We start from the raw sequence: 22,045 nt of genomic DNA, 5'->3' as shown, positions 1-22,045 counted from the left end.
GTTTGTGAAGGAAACATAACATGTCATTACTATTATTTCACAGAGACACATGGACATCTTGCCTTCTACATTGATAAAGTAAGTTTGCAAATAATAATCCTTATGTTTAGGATGAGAAGCATAAAGATGTTGATAGTGCATTTAATCTTATTGAAAAGCGTTGGACACCAGTTTACATTTAAGTGATTTTTTTTTTCATAGTTCTACATATATGTAATATGTGTTATCCTTTTTGACTGTTTCTGCAATGCTATTCTGAGGTTTGGGCAGAATATATGATTCTATTTATCGTGATGCTGGTTGCAGTAGCTTTTCACTAAATTGCCCATGTACTCAGGTCTTCACAGAACAATGTTACTTTTTTTTAGCTATTATTCCTCAAATCTAGTTCAGACTATATTTCTGACCACAAAAAGTTATTTGATGGAAAGCCATAATGCAAAAATGCAGATTACTTAGATTATGACTAATTAAAATAATCATCATTGACAGTACGCATCTGCTTATAGCCTGGTTGTTAACATAACTGAAATAAAGTTGGGAAGTGTTCCTTCACATACCTAATATATGAAAGCATGCTCATCTCACGTTTAATTTATAGATTTTGGAAAACACTCTCTGTCCCCATAACTGCTTTCTCTTTCCTCTGCTAAAAACAAGTCCCAGATGTAACTGTTGAGTTACATTTTATTATCTAATGTACAGTCACAAATCTGTCATGTGTTTGATTCCTGTTTAAAGACTGAGATTTTGGTATCTTGAGACTTCATTTCTCAGCAAAATGCACTAATCTCAGAGTTAGTACTTGTAAATAACAGTGGTGTTTTGGGGGACAAATTTACACTGAGGGTGTAGGGGGATTAGATCATCTAGTAAAATAACCTTAAGTGTGAACCAGGGAGATTACATTTTTATTATTTCACTGGACATTTGATACCTAATGACTGTACTTCTCCGGATGATAACTTGTACATCAAACGTCTGTGTGGTGCTGCTTAACTCTTTCTAGTTATAACAATTTCAATGCCTGCTTGTTGATCACAGAATGGTTGCTTTAGAATGCATGGCTAATAATAACTATTCTATCAGTATACAAACCTCTGTTCCACATGCTTTTATTTCCCTATCTTAAAATCCAGTAGACACATGAAAAATCACATAATGACCAATACACTATAAAAGAAAAATGTTCAACTAACAGGAAAAATATGCTATTAATATTAAACCCATACTTAATATGTCTCATGTTTGTGTGCATTAAAAGTTGACTCGTATTTTCTTTTTTTTTTTTTTTTTCTGAGAAATGTTACATTAGAATCCCATATCATGGCTTTGTTCAATTTTTAAAGGTAAATTCAAAGTGGGTGACAGCCAATCATATCTTCTTGTCTGAAAAAAAAATAAAATAAAATATGTATGTATTGATATCAGCTTGAGTAAAACACTGCTTGTGAAAATATTGTAAGGTACAGTAGGTAAAGATCTCTCACCAATGTATGAAATTGTGCTCTTCCTTGCCGTAATGTATTTCATGTACATACAAATAAATCATAATATTAAATATTGTTTATCATATTTATTACAACAGATTTTGGATAATCATATGAAATGTCCACCTTTGTCCACTCTTGATTATCAACCAGACCTCTTAAGTCAATCTATAGTTACAGATATCACAAAATAGGCAATCAGTTTCCATATTACATGTGCATAACAGCTGTGTTCAAAGCATCATAACAAGGGCCAGTAATAGCGACCGTATCAATGACATTAAAGTACAATTTTCACATGCCCATCTTGAAACACTGGCATGCTAAATTTATTACCCACTAGATTTTTACTCTGCTGTCAACAGACTTGTTATAAGCAATGTTATCATCTTTTATGCCACATCAAAATGTATCTTCTTTCAGAAGAAATAATTCTCATCACAAGATGAAAGAACAGGTATTCAGACATGTAGTTCAATGGATGTAGCCTGCATTTTTCCTGAATTGATATCCTGCATATAATGCTTGATATAAACATATTTTCAGATCACCAAGTTTGCCATTTCAAACAGTTGTACTTTATTCTATTCCATGCATAAGACATTGGTGACTATCTACTTTCTAGTTACCATTTACTTATGTGAAAATAATTATATTATTTATTTAGAATAAAGATACTGGGCGGAATTTAATAAACCCTCCACACCTTTTTCCATGTAGGGATCGCACCACACTGCTAACATGGGCATGAACAATTTTAGATTCATTAAGTGCTGCTGAGTAGTGCGCATGGGCGTGCCAACACCGTACCTTCCCTGGAATGCAAATCACATCATAAGCAGATGAAGCTCATGCAAATAAGGCAGGTAGAGCAATCCAGCAAGTAGATAGGCAGCTCTGCAGACCCCATGTCAGCGTCCGTAATGTACTCAGAAAATTCCCATGCAGAGGACTGTAGACAGATGAAAGGGGCTGTAAAAATGTAGGGAGATATGTAGATATAGCATGGCACACACAGATATAAGCAAAGCTATCCACTTTGTGCTCCAAAAGTTACAGTAAACATATTAAAATAATTTAATTGTCTTAATAATCTTAGCATGTTTGCGAGGTGCCCCACAGGGTGCAAACATGTCTTATAAAAAAACTGGAATAATTACATGTTAAATATTAATAACATGAGACAGAAATGTATTACATGAGACCACAGATGTTCCTGATCAGGAAAATTTAAGGTGTCAAACACCTATCCTATACAGATAGGCTAAAAACCCTGTCCCTCTACTCAGTCTCATACAGACTGCTCAGAGGTGGCCTGTGTCTGGCATACAAGGCCATCTCATATTCAGCCTTGATGGAGTTGCTGCATATTCGTAAGTCAAACTCCACACCCACAGCCCACACGACCTGGTCTGTGACATTAATAGAACTTGTTGGCAGGATAGATTTGTGTCCCAGTGACTCCCCCATATGTGGAATACACTTCCTCTCCATGTCAAGCAGAGTACCTCACTAGCCCTCTTTAAGAGGAACCTGGATGTCTAGATGGGAAAAAGAAAATATACTCCTGGGATCCCACCTGTGTCCCTGTTAGACAGGGAAAACAGGTGCTGGCTTTGTGGGAACATGGGTGAAATTCTTGGCTAGGCTTATAAGGGCTTCCAGGCCAAAAGCCTAGTATCATCCTATGAACCTATGAACCTATCCACTATTTGTACAGCAGCAGCCATGCATTTTGACAGGTTTTGTAAATGAATCTGGACTCTTAAACCCCAGAGAGAAGGGTGAGGACAACCTAAATATGTTATCAAGCCAATTCGACCAAATTAGTTGTGTCCAGTGGATATGTGTGCAAAATGGAGAGCTATGTATCTGGCAATTTTTTTTTTTTTGTGGGACAGGTGCCCATTTATTTTCAGGACAGAGTGGAATGTTAGAGAAGAGACATAGGTACGTGTGGGGAGGTAACATGGGTAGGAGTGGATGCAATAGCAGACAGACAAGTCAGACAAGACAGCAGACAGGGGCAATGTGTGACACATGTGGGGGGTAAAACACCTTAGATGGGGAGGGTGTTATGGAATCAGAGCCGCATGTACCTCCAGATGGCAGCATCATGAATGACATACCCACCTATGGGAAGTCAACACTGCTCCTTCACTGCCCCAAAGATGGCTGTGCTGGAGGCTGGGCACCAGGGCCAGCTTGCCCCACCCAATTGGCCAGTGTGCCCTCAGTCTGGTCCAGGAGATGTTCATCGGTCTTATGAATGATCCTCATGATGCGCAGTTCCTGGTGGGTGACTGCAGCCCCTCCATAAGGCTCATAAGGCTGTACTTCTATCCCTTTAGCTATGGGGATATGTGGAATTCAGCTACACCTTTACATATACATCTCAGCTACCGATAAGCACTGCTGAGCACCGCACCTTGCTGCGTGAACACCCTCAGCTATGCTTAAACATGAACTTTAAATGAATAATTAATTGCATCTGGTTTCTATTTTTAGATGTCTGGCAGGTGTCACAGCACTGCTTAGCATTTCTGAACTCCATGCTGTGCCACACAAACATCCTTTTTTTTAAATAAAAAAAAAAATAAATAAAACAAAACAAATAAACATTTAAAACCATAAAATAAACAATTGACTTTATACAATTGGACAGTGCAGGGATTGTCTTACTCATCTGTAGACACTGTTGGCACTGCACTTCCTAAACTGATTTAATAACTGTGTTCCATAGCTCTCCCTTGGCAATGAGCCATGATTAATATGTATGGTGCATTGCCAAGGAGGAACTGTGTATGCCAACATGGTAACATTCTGTGTAGGCTCTACAATGTGCCTACAAGGAGTTTATTAAATCATGTGGGCAGTAAAATCTGTTAGGAATTCAACTAATTTTTGTCAGCATAAATCTGTTAGGAATTCAACTAATTTTTGTCAGCATAAATTCAACAATCTCCTACATGAAATTGACTGGACTCCCCCTAAACTACTACCCCTTAATGATGCAGTACTACACTTTAATAACACCTTCTTCCACATACTTAATACCCTAGTCCCAAGTCATATGAAAATAATCAAAAATAACTCAGCCCTATGGCTCTAAAGAATGTAAAGAACTGATGAAGCAAAGAGACTTAGCCTGGAAAACCTGGAAACTAAACAAAAATGAACAAAATCATGTCAACTTTAAAACACTATGTAACAGAGTGACAAATTTAATCAACAAAGATAAGAAATCACACTATTTACAGCTTCAACTATAGCACAAAACCAACTCCACAAAATTTTGGGGTTTCATTTCTACTCTACTTAACCCTGGGACAAATAGAGATCACACCCCATCACCTGATACCCCTCCATCACAAATAGCCAGAAACTTTGATAAGCACTTTAGAAAGTCAATAGCACTCTTACTAACACCCCAAACACTGGACCCCCCACCCCTCAACCTATTTAGGCACCAGTCCTATACCATCTACTATCTCTAAATCCTTTCATTATTAACCCCACTACTCAAAAATGTCATACAAACCCCATTTTCATTTCAGCCCATACCCACAAAAACCATAAAGAAACTGCTACAAAACTAAAACCCTGTTCCACCTTGGTTGATAATCTTTCACCACACTACCTCAAAGTGGCTGCCAACTCAATTGCCTACCCAATTAGTATCCTTATAAATGGGTCTTTATCCAGATCAGAAGTACCAATCATATGGAAACAATCTCACATCACCCCATCCACAAAGGAGGCAACTCTTTTGAACTAACCAATTTCCGTCCTATATCCACCTTGTCACCCATATCCAAAATTCTCAAGAGAGATATCCATCAGTATATAATGCAATATCTATTTCAAAACAATCTTTTAGCACAAATCCAACATGGTTTCCAACCCAGCTCCAGCACAGCTACAGCCCTGTTATCCTTTATGACACCGTGATCAAGACCAGAGATGCAGAATGCTATACAGCCTCAGTATTCCTTGACCTCTCTAAAGCCTTTGAATAGGTCTCTCACCCAAAATGGTTTCAGAGCTACTTCAAGGATCATAAGATCAACTGACAGATATGCACTGAACTAGTACAAAATAGCACAAAATATACTGAACCTACTGATATTGCCAACATCCTGGCAGATAAATTCAGTGCAAACTTCACCCCCCCTCTCACCTCCAAAAGGGCCCACAACAATACTGGAAAAGAGTAGTGTCCCAAAAATCACAGATGCACAGGTGAAAACAGCTCTTTCAAAAGCCAAAAACACAGCATCAATGGGACCAGATGGTGTCCCATGCTGCTTCTTGCATGAACTACAGAACAAACTAACCCTCCACCTAAACACACTGTTCATCCTCAGCCTATCCACAGGCTATGTGCCCATAGAATGGCGCACAGCAGTGGTTATTCCTTTCCACAAAGGAGGGGCAACAACTGACCCTGTTAACTATTTCCCCATAAGCCTGACTAGCCTGGTCTGCAAGGCTATGGAGCGCATCATCATGGAACTCATTAACAAAGACATTGGGAACCTTCAAACACTTGACTCGATTCAGATCTGCTTTGTTAAGGGCAGATCATTCCTACTAAACCTGGTTGACTTCTTTCAGACACTCACCAAGGCCATAGATGAGGGAAAGGTGGTTCACACAGCCTACCTTGACCTCCCCAAGGCTTTCAACACCATTCCCCACTCGGGTATTACAGAAAAACTCACCAGCCTGAACATAAACCCCTACATCATGAGATGGGTTGCCAACCTGCTTACAGACAGAACTCACATGATAAGAATAGCGGGCTCCAGGTCCGACTCTAAACCAGTCACAAGTGGTGTCCCACAAGGCTCGGTCCTGGGACCCCTACTGTTCGGCATATACTTCTAAGAAGTACAGGCAAACACAGGAGGACTATGGCTTACCAAGTTCACTGATGACTGCAAACTGGGAGCCATAATTGACTCTCCGGCTGACACGGACATCCTCCAAAAAGGCCTTACTGAGGCAGACACCTGGTGTCAAAGTCATGGCCTCAAGCTAAATGCCAAAAAATGCATAGTCATCCCATTTTGGAAAAATAAAACACCCACAAATTACCACATAGGTGGCAGCCCCCTTAATACAGAAGAGGTAATAAGAGATCTGGGGACCCAAGTAGATAGTAACCTCTCCTTTGACAATCATATTGCCAAAGTAGTTAGGAAATCCTTCTATGTGGCCCATCTAATTACTAAAGGGTTCACATCTAGAAATAAAGAGGTTATAGTCCCCCTCTACTCGTCACTCATTAGACCCATCATAGAGTACAATGCCCCATTTGGGATGTACCTCACAAGACACTTCCAACAGCTGGAAAGACCACAAAAGTTCCTCACCAAGAGGATTACTGGCCTCAAACATATGTCCTATGTAGCCCGTTTGAAAAAACTCCGGCTGTACTCAGTGGCATATCGCTTACTCAGAGGTGATCTCTGCCTGACTTACAAAGCCATGTCTAACTTAGAATTCATGGACATGCTCCACCTAAAGAAATCCAAGTCACTGCGAGTCTAGTGAGGTAAACCTCGCCACAACAATAAATAGAACATGCTGGAGGGATAGATTCCTGTCACAGAGACTCCCCATGCTTTGGAACAAAATTCCAAATTACATCAGGCAGAGCCCCTCACTAACATTCATCAAGAGAAACCTTGACGAGTGGATGGGTAACAGAAAATACACCCCTGGGATCACTTCATTGGCTCTGCTTGACAGAGGATCAGTTAATTAATTAATGGGGCAGTGAAAGCCGACACACTCTGGCTAGGCTTATAAATGCCCTTGGGCAGATAGCCTAATACCTACCTATGAACCTATGAACCTATAAGCAAGCAGTACAATGGTCCAACAAGCTCTTACCCTTTCTCCACAGCTCTGCTGGAGTTCCTCAAGGCTCCATCCTAGGACCCCTACTCTTCAACATTTTCTAACAACCTTCACACTTCCTCCCACCCTGGAACATTCATTCAATATGCTGATGATTCCACCATATTCTGTACAGCTCAATCACTACCAGAACTGCTTTCAAAAGCTGAACAGTCCTTTACAGCACTTGAATCCTGGCTAAAAAATGCCCAACTTTCTTAATCCAAAGAAGACTAAATTAGTACTTTTCCACCCAAAAAACATGTCTCCTGTCACCGATCATTTCAACATCTTTGCATCTGACAACATTGCCATAGAAATAGTGCAGGAAACCAAGCTTCTAGGAGTAATCATTGACAATAAACTTTCCTTCGACCACCATATACAGCAAAATCTAAAGAAAACTCATCAAAAACTGGGATTCTTGTATAGAAACAAATGTTTCTTAACTACAGCAACTCAAGTTTCCCTAGCAAAAACCTTTTTACTTCTTACCCTTTTTTACAGTACTCCTATCCTAACTAATTTACAAACTTCTACCCTAAGCAGGGTGAAACAATGCTACAACAAAGTGGCTAAGTTTACCAAAAACTCTAAATGTCACAGACATCACTATGAAGCACTACTAGAACTAAAATGGTTTGCACTTCCCAACCAACTTGCATTTATTCAGGTATCGACTTTATACAACCTTATTTTCAAGCCTACTGCCTACCCTGCTCTATTCAACGTATTCACACCTTATACACCAAATAGATCTCTACAATCAGAAGACAAAAATCACTTTGCTATCTCAAAACCCACAAAAAAAAAAAAAAAAAAAAACAGGTCACTCTCTCTGTATTTATATTTTGTCTCTAAACTATGGAATTCACTACCTCTAGCTACCAGGTCTATGCCTGGCCTAACCTGCTTTAAAACCTCTTTAAAAAATCATCTCAAAAATACATTGCTCTGCTCCTATTTAAATCCGACATAATGCTCAGCCCCTCATCTTTTTTTCATGCTAGCTTCATTTTCTTCTTCTTCTGTTGCATCTCACTCTTTCACAGTCTACAAGATCCTAATGTCTCTCGTATCCCCTTTTCTGTTTCTATACCATATCCTTAAGCTACTGCTCAGTCTGCAATGCTTCTATTCTTCTTTCTGCATCACTAACTCTTCTGCTGTTATTTTTCTAACTGAAACCAAGATTTAATTTTTCATGTACTCTACCAAAATACTACTTTTGTATACTTTATCTACCTATAGGCTATGTATATGCTGTTAGAATTACTAAAATTGTCTATAATGATCTAACTCTATAGAATTATCCAGATGTGTAGTATATCTTGTAACCTAGCTTATGTTCTATCAGCTTATTTCTGTTTTTGGACTATAATGTATTTGCATTGCACTGTATGTGAAGCTTTTCTCCCCAGGCCTCTGCTGAAAATGGGTTCTGTAGACCCAGTCAGACCACCCTGGTAAACAAATGTCAAATAAATAATGGAACCTTGAATCCTTCTATGTCATGGCATATCCTAGATGTGGCAGCTTTGTAAAGGAGAGCCTCAGGCACTGATACAGCAGAGCTGCACTTCTGGCTGTCTTTAAGTGTAACATTTGTGGTATGATAAGCAATTTTAAACATGTATGGCTAAGCTTTATTTTTTGGCAGTCCTTTCTGTCTTTTGACTGCCTTTGACTGCTTGGAATGCCCTTGAGTGATTTTGTTTTCATTATGTTGTTGGAATATGTAATATATGGAATACATTTCAGCCATTTTTAGAGTTTTATCAGCTGACTGTTAACAGTTGCTGGTTGTCATTTTGACAATTTGACATATGTAGGATTCAACATTGGCCTGATTCTTGATTGTGACTGCTTCAACTGTGTATTGTTGGAGCCAGGGCAAACAAGAAAATAGTAACTAATGGGAAGTGTCTTTTAATTTCCAGTTTCCACTGGAATTTAGAAATGAAGAGTTCATAATTAATGAGTGATAGCCTCCCTTTGAGTATGTAATGCTCAAAATGTCTGCTTTAATCAACAGACACATTCTGCTTACTGTTGCAACTTGTCATATTTATTTGACTTGGCATCTACAATGTTTCAGAAAGTGATGGAACCTTTATGTTCTTCATTAACTAATTTCTGGTCTCTTAGCATTTGACATTTTATTAACAGTTGGTGCTTATACTCTTAATATTACTGTTGCTACATGTTTTACTTTCTCAGCTATTGATCTACATGACAGCTTTTTACAGTGTGTTGTAAATGTTTGCATTTCTTGGCAGATTGCCTTATATTTTATTTTTATTTATCTAACTTTAATTCTAACTTGTGCTATATCATTGCATTAAATTTTGCAGTCTGAATTCTATTTTTAGCTTTTTTTATCTATGTTTGTTTTGCCAGTTATTCATTGTTTTTACTGTACAATGTTATGTTATCAGCTTGGTAATAAATCTAAAGTTGAAGTTGACTGAATTGTTGGCAATCCTGGAGTATTTTTTCAAGACATGTGGACTGACTTTAGTCATTCATTATCTGGACTAGCAATGTTACATTGTGGTAGAATGTCTAGCTTTTTGGACGTTTGTATATATATATACATACACACACACACACACACACACACACACACACACACACACACACACACACACACACACACACACACACACAAGTGCACTCAAAGACACGTGTATGTCATCGACAAACATTTAATTCGATTATGCCTGCTCAGTTAATCAGACAAATAAGGTAAATCGGGAGGTACATCAACATGCTTCCAGCATCAGATCTTAACTAAACAGCTTGAACAAATAGTTGCTTTTGGAGGAAAATACCCTCACCAAATTTAGGTACACAGCACTACAGAAGTGTATGCTTTGGTAGGAATCTACCCGATGAGGATGTTGTGATTTTGTATGTGAACTCATAAAATGTAATGCACCATTTTTGTGTGATATTCAGTTTGCATTTGATGATTTTGTACCAGATGCAAAAAAAAAAAAAAATTGTGATGGATCTAATAGAGATCATTATTATCATCATCAACTCATTTATTTCCATTTTTTATACATGGATGGGGTGTCATGTCAGCAGTCACTAGCTCTATCAATACTTCACTGTTGCAGGACCTCTCTAACACAGTCTATCCTTCTCTAGGCTGAATCTCCTAATCTACTTTTGCCATCTTCCTATCTCTCCCATAGTTCTTTCACCAAATTGTCTTCTGCTGTCTTGACCATGTGACCAAGCGACTGTAATCTGTTCTCTTTGACCTTCTCTACCACTGGGGTTACTTTGGCTTCTGCTGTGGTGCTCTTTATTCTCTATCACATAGTGTGCATTCTACCACCCATCCAGGCACTTCATCTACATCACCTTAATCTTCTTTAATCAGCTCTGTCTTCATTGTCCATGCTTTTGAGTCATAGAAAAGTTCTGATTGCATCATTGTTATTTTTCCTGTCCCTCCTCGAAGATGAATTTCATTTGCAATCAGCTCCATCCTTCACTCACAGAGTATACTAGACCTGCCTTAGCCTCCCACAGACTTATCCTGACCTGCTATATTACTGTGAGCTTAGGTTACATTCCTCATCCCAGGATTGATGACCCAATGTCAGCTGCTACCCCCACAGCACCCCAGTACCTATGATGCCCATACCACTAGTCAAATATAGGTTGCCACAGTATGGGATTAACCCTCTGTGCTACAAGGTTGCTGATGGTCACACCCCTGTTTTGTATACCTTTCCTTAACGTTCACTTTCTTTGGCATTCATCTGTCACACAGTAGCCCATCCCTCAGTATCATTTGGCTGCAGCACCTTGGATGCTTTCTTTGGCCTTCTCATTGAGATTTTCCTTTTCCTTAGCCACCCATTTCCAGAAACTAGAAGATGTTATCCTGTTCTCCTATTCTCCCTTCTGTTTCAGTTTTCAATATCTTCTGATTTCACTCATGAGGTTCCATGACAACTATCTTATCTGCATTCAGTTTCATCCCACATGGCTTTAGTTTTTGCATTCCATTCTCCTATCATTTGCATGCATTACTGTTCAGATTCTGCTAGTAGCACCAAACCATCTGCATACAGCAGCTTTGTAGATCTGTTCTTTCTGACCCATGTCTTAATGTAGTCCATAGGCAATACATATAGCAGTGAACTTTGCAACTGCGGCTTCTCTTGTAGCCTGTTTGTCAGGCAACCAGTATTCCTTCTTAGCCTGATCTGTCTTATCTATCTCTCACTCCTTCCTGTACTACTTCTTTCTTTTGCTAACTTCTTGGACTTCTGTATTCCACTACCAGCTTTCCTTATTTACCTTATTTCCATTCATGGCTCTGTAACATATATTCTATAGTCTTCACTCATGCTGTTTTTGAGATAATGCCATCTTCTATGGCTCATTCTATTATACCTTCTTCCTGAGATAGCAGAGTCCTAAATATTTCTTTGAACTCTTATGCTTTTACTCCAGGGTTTCTGTTTAGTCTTTGTAGACCTTAGAGCCTTATCTGTCCTCTGCCTGTAGCTAACTAGCAGAGGTTTATTCTGGTGGCCAACAGTTTCACTGAGGATAACTTTACAATCTCTGAATTTACCCCACTGCAATTTTATTACTAGTAGAAAGTCTACCTGATTTGTAATTTGCATGTGATCCTGTGACAGTCTCTCTTAATAAACCATGTTTTGGCCACAAGTAAGCTACTTGTCATACAAGTTTAGAATGTTCTCTCCATCTATATTCTTGTCACCTCACCCACGTGGACCCAGGCAGTCCTCATATTTTGTTTTGTCTGATTGTCTGACCTGATAAGGACATTCAGGACCCCATTATCAGCACCAACTCACTGTGTTCCACTTTATCTAGTAAATTGTGCAACTGTTGCCTGAATGAACTCTTCCTTGCCATCACAGCCCTACCATGTGGCATAGGCTGAAATTATGAATACTGCTCTATCTTTACACCAGAGTCTAATTGCCACAAGTCAGTTACTAATTCTGATGATATCCCTAACTGACTTCTGAAGCCTCTCTTTCAGCACAATTCTGGCACCATTTTTAGTCTGCCCCCCCCCCCCCCTGTCCCGAGTAGTAGACTCTTTATCTCAATCCAAGTGACTTTGCTGTAAAGTAGACTCCCTCTTATCCGGTCTCCATTTAACTGGACTCTTCTCTAACCAGCCATATTTTTGTCAAGATTTTTTTTCCACAAATCAAATTTTCATTGCCAAGCCTAGGAAAAAGTACAGTGCACTGTAATCAGAAACAACATATTATTTAGTCCAGAAAGTAAAGTAAAGTTAATTAAGAGCACTGGTAATCAATACAATATATATAACTATTTTTAAATCTGATTTCCAACATGTAAATGCTATTTTGTATGCTTTTTTTTTGGATTAACCAGCCATTATTTATCCAGCCTAAGGTCAGGTCCCAACAAGACCGGATAAGAGAGAGTCTACTGTACTGCCCTTTCCTCCCGTCTCCTGGATACACAGGACTTAACTAACTAGCTAAACAAACAAACAGGTTGTCCAGTCTCCTTAACTTCCTGTCATCCATTTCCACCTGCATCCTGTCAGTGAGTCAATGACTGGGGGCCAGGGATAACTGCTAAGTTATTGAGCAGGTAAGTACTGCTTAATGTTTTCTAAAACATTACCTCCGTCATATGTGTGATACATACAAAAAATACATGAGAAGAGAAGAAGTGCAACTACATATTTATATTTATGTGTAGTTTGTATGTTAATTATATTTATGTTTTCACTCTTTTTTTACAAGGTGAGTGGACTGGTTCATTGACCATTTTACACCTTTAAACCAGGCTCATTATGGAACATATACAGAAGCAATCACTGAAGCACATCCCCCAACACAATACATCACACAATTAAACAAAGAAAGAAAAAAGGGAAAGGAAAGGGTGACTAACCATGTTCTCTGAGCCAGATCTTAATAAACTGTGAAGATTTCAGAGTTTACATTCTTGGTTAGACTTCAGGAGTACAACACAAAAGAAGCACGTGCTTCAGAATGGAATAAGATCTGATAATCCCTCGGGTTCACTGTTCTGGCTACTCTACAGCTACAAACCTCTCATTGTAGATGTGAACTGGCTGTAACTTTTCAAGCATCATTTCTAACAATCAGAAAATAGGATGAGTTGAAAACTGCAAAAATAGGCTTTAACAATCATTGACATTAAGCTACATCTTGAATGCATAGTTTCCATTTCACTGGGATCCCTGATTCATACCTCTTGATGTCTTTGCTCAAGAATTTTGAACAAAGACAAAACTAATGGTGGGTGGGGGGGGGGGGGGTCAAAAGGCAAAAATCAAGCATAATTTTTAAATATTACTCTAACTCACTTAAAATGTTAACAGAAATACAGGTTTTGCATCCACATGCATTTTTTGTACAATACAGAGCATCAAACTTTTATCATTACTGTCAAACTGTAATCCTCCATGCATGGCTCTAAACCTTCTATCTCCTTACCAGTACCAGAAGAAGTGACCCTGTGGGACTATCATGTTTGATTTGATTCTGAAGCATGTGCTTCTTTTGTGTTGTACTCCTAGAGTTTAATCAAGAATGTGGAGTCTGAAATCTTCATAGTGTATTGAGATCTGGTTCAGACACTACCTCTCTGAATGTGGAACACATGAACAAAATGTGGAACACTGTCTCTCATAATGTGGAACAATTTAACAAAATGTGGAACACCACCTCTCATACTGTGGAACAAGTGAACAAAATGTGGAACACTTCCACTCATAATATGGCAACGAACAAAATGTGGAGCACTTTTTTAACAACGCACATCTGATAGTTAAAATGCATTACTTTATACTCATAAAATTTCTATTGACAATTTAAAATGATCAAGCATTATTAAACATGGATTTCAGTTAAAAAAAACTTGCAACACTGAATGAGTGACTACCCATTTCAATGTAGAACTGCAAGGAACATGGACTTATGAAGACTCAACATGAGGAATGGTCCTCATAATGATGTACACTTGAGAGTTATGCCTCAGTGATTTATCATAAAATAATTTTTAATGGAGACACGGCAAAAATAAGGCCAAAATCAAGTACATTCAACAAAATTCTGGACATTTGAGAGGTACACCTTAAATATTGTTAAAATAAACAGTCATCAGTGCAGTCAGTGACTCAGACCACTGCACTGTTTAGCAAAGGGTTATACCAGGTGTCAATTTCCTCTAATTAAAAGAAGTGGCCCATCTCTGAGTTAATAATTGAACTGCTATTGTGAAATTTACTTACTAGTATTAGAAGTGGTAAGTTCTCACCCATGCATTGCAGACTCATAAAATCTCCATTAAAAACTCTCAAAACGATGTTTCAGCTCTTCTTCAATAAAGCTGCACAGTTGCATAAAATTCATCTCTATTAGGGATAGATTTTTATAGAATGGAATTTCAGTGGGGTTCACTTTTTCAAACTCAGTAGCTATAACCATAGCTGTCACCTGTCCATCTCTAAAATGAGGAACACTTTTTCTTATAATGTGTATCAGATGGGTAAAATATGGAACACTTAGTAACACCTTACTAACAACTTCACCTAGAAAGCTCATAGGATGGGTAAAATGTGCTATTTTTACTTATAAAAAATTATTTTGATGAATTGATATGATTCAATTTATTTTTCATGGATATCAGTTAAAAAATATTCCTAGCACTAAATTTGTGACAGAAGCTTTCAGTGTGGAACTTCGAGAAACATGAACATTTTAAGACCCCGTATGAGGAACATTCCTCATAATGAGGTACACTTGAAAGGTATGGCTATAACATAATTTCATATGTAGCTAACCTTCAGGATGGTCTGTCAGGCAATCTCTAAGCTCAAAGCCCTTCATTTGCTATACTATTGCAACTGCTGCCTGCATTTTCTTAAGAACAAATGGCTTTCAGTGCCTCACAGGGCCACTTTTCTTCTAAGTACCCTTATTTACAGGGTGATAGTAGACAGTACAGTGTATAAGGCAGCAATTTCTCTACATCTAAAACTGCATTATGTGAGAGATTCTTCTCTAGACTGGGACCTGATACTGGGAACCACCTGCTTTCAGACATCAGAAATCTAGAAACCATTAAAGGCTTCGAAATGCACTTAAAGAGCATTTATTTACTGAATCTACCAGCAACAGCTACCCTAACAATAGATAGGTAATTTACAACCCTATATCATAAATAATATAATTCATTTAATAAACTTTTCTCAACCTCTTAATGTGGCAACTTATGTGCAAATATTTCACATGCATATGAGTTTATGATATATGTGTATGATTGTATTGTATTTTATGCATATTTTATCCTGTATTTTGTATATATATTTTTCTCATTGTACTCTGACTAGATCTTTTAATCTAACCTTATCTACATTCAATCCTACTATTATGTTCTGAATTTTGCTATGTATGCATTTTGTATATAATATTGTTGATTGAAAGATCTTATTTTCTGCTCTTTGAGCTTGGGTCATGGATTAAAAGGGTCAATAGACTAGTCCACTCACCTAGTGAACAAATATTAAAAAAACAAAAAAAAAACAAATAAATAAACCTGTCCAGAGAATTGTTTCATCAGAGATCGATCACTATTTTTCTTTGCTTTGTTGTTTGTTGTGTATTAAATATAAGCTTCTGTTATACATTTGACTTGTTTGTTAATATTTTTAGGATGGAATTGGAGGGAGCACATGTGATGCCAAATTTTATCATTTTATTTCTTCAAGTTTCAGTCCCATGATACAAATGGGGATACCACTGACCTAAAAGATGACAGCTTGCTTGATGTTAAAAAAATGTATTCAGTACACTCAGTAAAAAAAGTCAAGTTAGTCTTGAAAGCAAACAGAAAATTATATCAAGCAAATTCTTTACTCAAACGGGAGGAATTGTGAAACTAATAGATAAGTTTCTATCTCTCTGTTGAATGAATGCAAATTATTAGAAGTTTGATTTGATAATATGTATTGGTAAAGTAATGATATACTAAACCACATTTTTCACATACTCTAACCCTTGATGTGACACTTCTGTTGCCTGTTGTTCGGTCATCCCAAGTATTGTCCACAGTAAACCTACAAAATTTGTTCTGGACTTCTCCCAATATTTTCATTTACTACAGTCATTTGACAGAAAACAGGATGGTTGATTACTACACTAGATTACTGCATGCTGCTAGATCTGAATTTGGCTATAAAAACAATGTTGTGATATAGGTAGTGGTAAGTTCATTTTGTGGTAACTGTTGACCAATTAGAAAAGACATGCATATATGATGCACGCCAGTCAATGTCTGATTTTGCAACATGTCCCTGATTTGCCTCACATTTTTCCTTGTCTCTTATAAGCATTTTGATTTTCTGGTAAATCTCTGAGGATTGCAGTCAGTCAGTAATGCTAGACATTCAAGATTTTGTACTATTTGTTAACCAGAAAATGCATATTAATGAACAGGTGGTTGTTCTATTAATGTTTTAAGTAAAACTAAACATACCTTTCAACCTTACATCATTATAAGGCGTGTTCCTTATTTTGTGTCTTAAAAATTCCATGTTCCACATTGCTCTACATCAAAAAGATTTATTTATTGCACATTCCTTATGTTTTTTTTAACAAATATTCAAAGTAAATAATATGAAACCAAATTGATTAATCAAGTTAATATTTTGTAGGATGAAGTAACAGTCTTTAACCAGGCATCCTAATTGAAATTCTAAGTTGTTAGCAAATATTCCACTTTTTGACCACTTTTTCTACATTAGAAATGGCAATGCCACATTTTGGACAAGAAAGGTTGAAAGCTATGCATAGAGCAACATTTAAAAATTGTGCCAGTTTTGGGGTCTTTGTCCACCCCACTCACCATTACTTAAGTTTTGTGTAGAATTCTTGAGCAAAGAATTTGAAAGGTATGATCATGCATTGTAGACTTGTAATATGTGTGATGATCTAGTATACATACATTATTAATTATTTGGTGCTTATTTGTCTGCATATTTATTTACATATTGTTAGGTGAACTAGACTACTTCTTGGGGTAGATATAGCTTTATCTTGTCTCCCATGCATGCCGTCAAGTTTTGGTTGGTGACTGAGAATGCAACTAAAGAACCTTGACTTAATGATTCTGCCTGGCTCAGTGTATACAGGAGCAGAAGAGAGATATTTCACACTGGTGCATAAGGTGAGACTGGATGTACTCAGGGCTGTTGCTAGGTTGGTTGTTAACCATTGGTAATGGCTGTGTATGGATGTGAATATATATTCTAGTACACAGCCTCAGTAGTAGCTGCAGTACTGTTGGCTTGATCTACTGGACAGGTCCAGGTACTTACTTGACCTAAGTACATGCAAAAACTGGAATGTCCATAGAGGTTCCTCACAAAAAGAATACAGGACATAAACAACATGTCTTACATGGATTACCTCAAAGCCCTATTTCTGTACTCTGGTTCCTACAGAATGTTGAGTGGTGATCTATGCTTGTCATATAAGGAATCCTTAGATCCCACTCAGAAGGACCTCTTGCATATCCACAAAAATTAGCATCAGAATTTCCTGATCTAGGGACTTAAACCTTGCTTTCAACAGAATTAAAATATGCTTGAGGCACACGTATGTGTCTCAAAGACTACACATTCTATGGCAGATGATCCCTATGCATATGAAGCAGAGTTTCTTCCCTAATACAATTCAGGCGTAACTTGAAACAGAGGAAAGGGAATCAGAAATTCACCCCTGCTCTGGCACTTAATGTCTCTTATGGATGAAAGCAGACTATAAATGCATGATCACCCTAAGCCCTAGCCTAGATATACCCCATAAAATAACCTTAGGTTACTAAAACTTGTCAAAAACATTTGGGATGCATAGCTAGACTTATAAAGGTCTCAGTGGTTGTTAACATAGTATACACCTGTTAACCTATGCATATATGAAACCTACCTCAACTTGTAGAAGATTTTTGCAAAATTTCCACTAATCTCCCATTAATGAACCCAAATGAGAGGGGTGCCACATTCACCTTCATTTTTACCAGCATCTAAGTAGCTGCATAGAAAAATATGTTCTTGTCCATTCAAAATATAATAGTAAATTCACTAATAAACCTCACTGGTGGACATACCTCTCAACTGTATCAAATTCCTTGTTATTTACCAGTTTTGAGGACAAAGTAATGGTGTGCCATGAATGTGTGCTTTGTGAATGGTTTAGAATATAAGAAATATGTTAAAGCAAAAATGGATATGAAGTATAAATTCAGTAGGGGGTGTGAGCCTAAGTTAACATCATTATTTGCTAATGTATAGTAATGTCTTACATTAACATTACCATAGTTGTCTTCCCTGCAGGAATGTGCTTTTGTTTGCAGTTGTAATGCTTACTGATAAACTTTAGCAGATAATTGTCTTATGTAAGAAATTATCTACATTCTTAAAGGTCTGCCAGAAATGACCAGAGATTAGGTGTAAGAAACATATGGAATAATTCTTTGATGTTCTAGTACAGTAAATAATACACTATATTATTTCTATCAATTATTATATCTCAGTGGGGTACTAATGCAGGGTTGTGGCAAAACCTTATAACCCAGGACTTTCTTGAATCATAAGTTGTTCAGAATTTGTTTAGAAATGTTTTGTTTAACCTGTTTCTACAGTTATTTAGTTGGTTGATTGACATTCTCAGGTGATGTATTTATTTGGTTAGTCAGTCAAATGGCACTTCCCCAGTTATAGAATATAATCTCTTGACTGTGTCACCATGTTTGTGCCTTTGTTTTGTTCCCCCATTGTTTGAGGCTTTGTCCAGATTTCTTGTTTTAAGAGATTGATTAAGAGGAATATTGGTCCGTTTCTCATAAAATTGTAGTTTTCTGGCAAATTACTGGTAGATCTTTGAGGACTGAAGTCAGAAAATAATGGCAGGCAGCACAGCAGACATGATATTTGATTTTCAGACTTCATCATTCCGAAAATTGATGCTATGCAGAATCTATTATTCTGTCAACATTCTATGTTTGGAAGAGCAATATTTAAAATGTGCCACTATGTTTTTGCCTTTGTTTTGTCCCCCCATTATGTGGGGCTTTGTCCAGATTTCTTACTGTAAGAGACTGAGAGGTATATGGGTCCATTTCTCATAAAGTGGTACTTTTCTGGCAAATCACTGGTAGATATTTGAGGACTGAAGTCAGAAAATATTAATATTAATAAAACACTATTGTTCTTCTGTTTATTTTTGTGTTTAATATTTTGTCTGTTTTTCAATTTGCATTTAAAAGTTGGTAGCCCACAATTCCATCAGAGTGGGGGGGGGGGTACATAATTATGTATGCAAATTCTATGTTAATCAGCATACAGATTTTTGGCCAGTTGTACCTATTTTTCATGGACCTTAGTCCAGATTTTTTATGATTCCAGGTCGAGAGGTATGCTGGTGGACCTTCCACATTAAAAACATGTATAACAAAAAAAAGAAAGGAAAAAAGGAAAATAATGAAACGTAAAAATGCCTATTGTCATTTCTCATGACCACACTGAAACATGCATTTAAAGAACTTAAGAGTGCTATCAACAAAGGTAAAGATGAATATGAACTGAAGCTCTCTAGTTATACCAAGAAAAAAAGTGTTAATCATTTTTCAGTTATGTTGGGAAATTAAGGAATAATGTTCAACAATGCACTGAGCTTGTCCCTAAAAATATCACATATCCCAGTCTCGAGGATGTAACCAATATATAACAAGACATATTTAGTTCTATGTTTACCCTACCTACCCACCACATTGCATCCAGTATCCCTGAAAATGTAGTTTCTCCTGATCTCACCCTGTAACACTCTTAGAATCCCTGTCAAAAGCTAAAAATAATGTTCCTAGGAGATCAGACAACATAACAGGTTGCATTTTCAAATGTTACAATTGTGCACTGTCCAAGCCCAGGCTTAAACTGCTCATCTTCAACCTATCAACATGATTTGTCCTTCATGCCTGGAGAACAGCCACTGTGAATCCAGTACACAAGCATGGCCTCTTTAAAGAGGTTATTATAGGCTTGTCAGCCTCACCAACCTTACATGCAAAGCCATGGAATACATGATATTAGTATTCATTTATGCAAACATATGCAACTTAATTTATTAGATTCCATTCAGTTTGGTTTTGGGAAAGGCAGGCCCTGCCTCCTGAACCTAGTAAACTTCCTTGAAAGAGTTGCAGAGCATGTGAACTGTGATCACTCTTTGCATTCTGCTTATATTGACTTGACCAAAACTTGAGACACAATCTCCCGTGGTGTTATTTTTGAAAAGTTAAGCAAACTTAATGCAAACCCATACAGCAAACTGGCTATCTAACAGATCTCAAGTAGTGGGAGTTGCTTGTGCCCTATCTGAACATAAAATTGTAACTGGTAAGGTAGCACAGGGATTATTGGACCCTCTCCTGTTAGACATTTTTTGTGCAGACAGCCAGTTGGCTGATGACTGCAAGCTGGATACTGTTATTCAGTCATCTACTGATACTAAAGTGCTACTAAAAGGATTGGAATATGCACATACTTGCTGAACTAAAAACTATATCAAACTTAATACAAAAAAACTCAACACTGTACTGATTAGCAAAACAAAAAGTTGTACCCACCTCATATGGTATGAGTAGTACTGCTTTTCAAACAGATACAGTCACAAGAGACATGAGTACTTATGTGGACATCTTTTTTTCATTCAGTTATCATGTTTCTACCACAGTAAGTAGATCTTTCTATCTAGCCCAGTTAATTTCAAAGGGAATATTTTTAAGATCAAAGAAAGCACAGTTGTGAAAAAACGTCTTACTCATAACAGTAAATGTTAGAATTTCTTCACTGCTGCAGTTGACTATAAGGATAGATTCCTGCCCCAGAGACTTCCCATACTCTGGAACAGGCTACCTATCTATGTCAAGCAAAGTTCTTCATTAGCTCTCTTCAAGAAAAATCTTGTTGAGTGGATGGGAAATAGGAAATACACCCCGGTGATCACTTCTGTGTCTTTGCTCGACAGTGGCACAGGAAAATAACTTTCTTGGGTGGTGTAAGCCAGGAACCTTGTTGGCTAGGCTTATGTAGGCCCTTGGGCCGATAGCCTAGTACCTACCTATGAACCTATGAACCTATGAACCAAGGACACAGCTCCCAGTCAGCTTGCCAAAGCTCTAATTCCCCTCCCTCTCACTCAGTCTGGCTGCTGATAGGTTGCATTCTTTTTGGAGGGAAGTATATTAGCGACCACAGGGAGGTAAATGTTCAATGATTTGACTGCCTCAGGAAAGGAAGGTAGGTTCATCCTGAGTCAACAGTCAATAATCACAATACAATTAATCCAAACAACAACAATAATGCAGTTTGTAGTGCTTTGTGAAGAAATAAACAGAGGACTAAGTTGCTGCCTCCAGAATATTTTGAGACTCCACCCCTTTTCAGTATGCCATTAAAGATTATAAGACACTGACAGAATGTGGCTTATCTTGTCTGAAATAGTTACAGCATGGCAGGAATAGCAAAAAAAAAAAAAAAAAAAAAAACTATAACCACAATCAATATACCTCTC

The sequence above is a fragment of the Protopterus annectens genome, chromosome 5.part0 (assembly GCF_019279795.1).
Source record: "Protopterus annectens isolate FY-2018-M chromosome 5.part0, PAN1.0, whole genome shotgun sequence".
NCBI lineage: Eukaryota > Metazoa > Chordata > Ceratodontiformes > Protopteridae > Protopterus > Protopterus annectens.
This window is presented reverse-complemented; position numbering follows the sequence as displayed.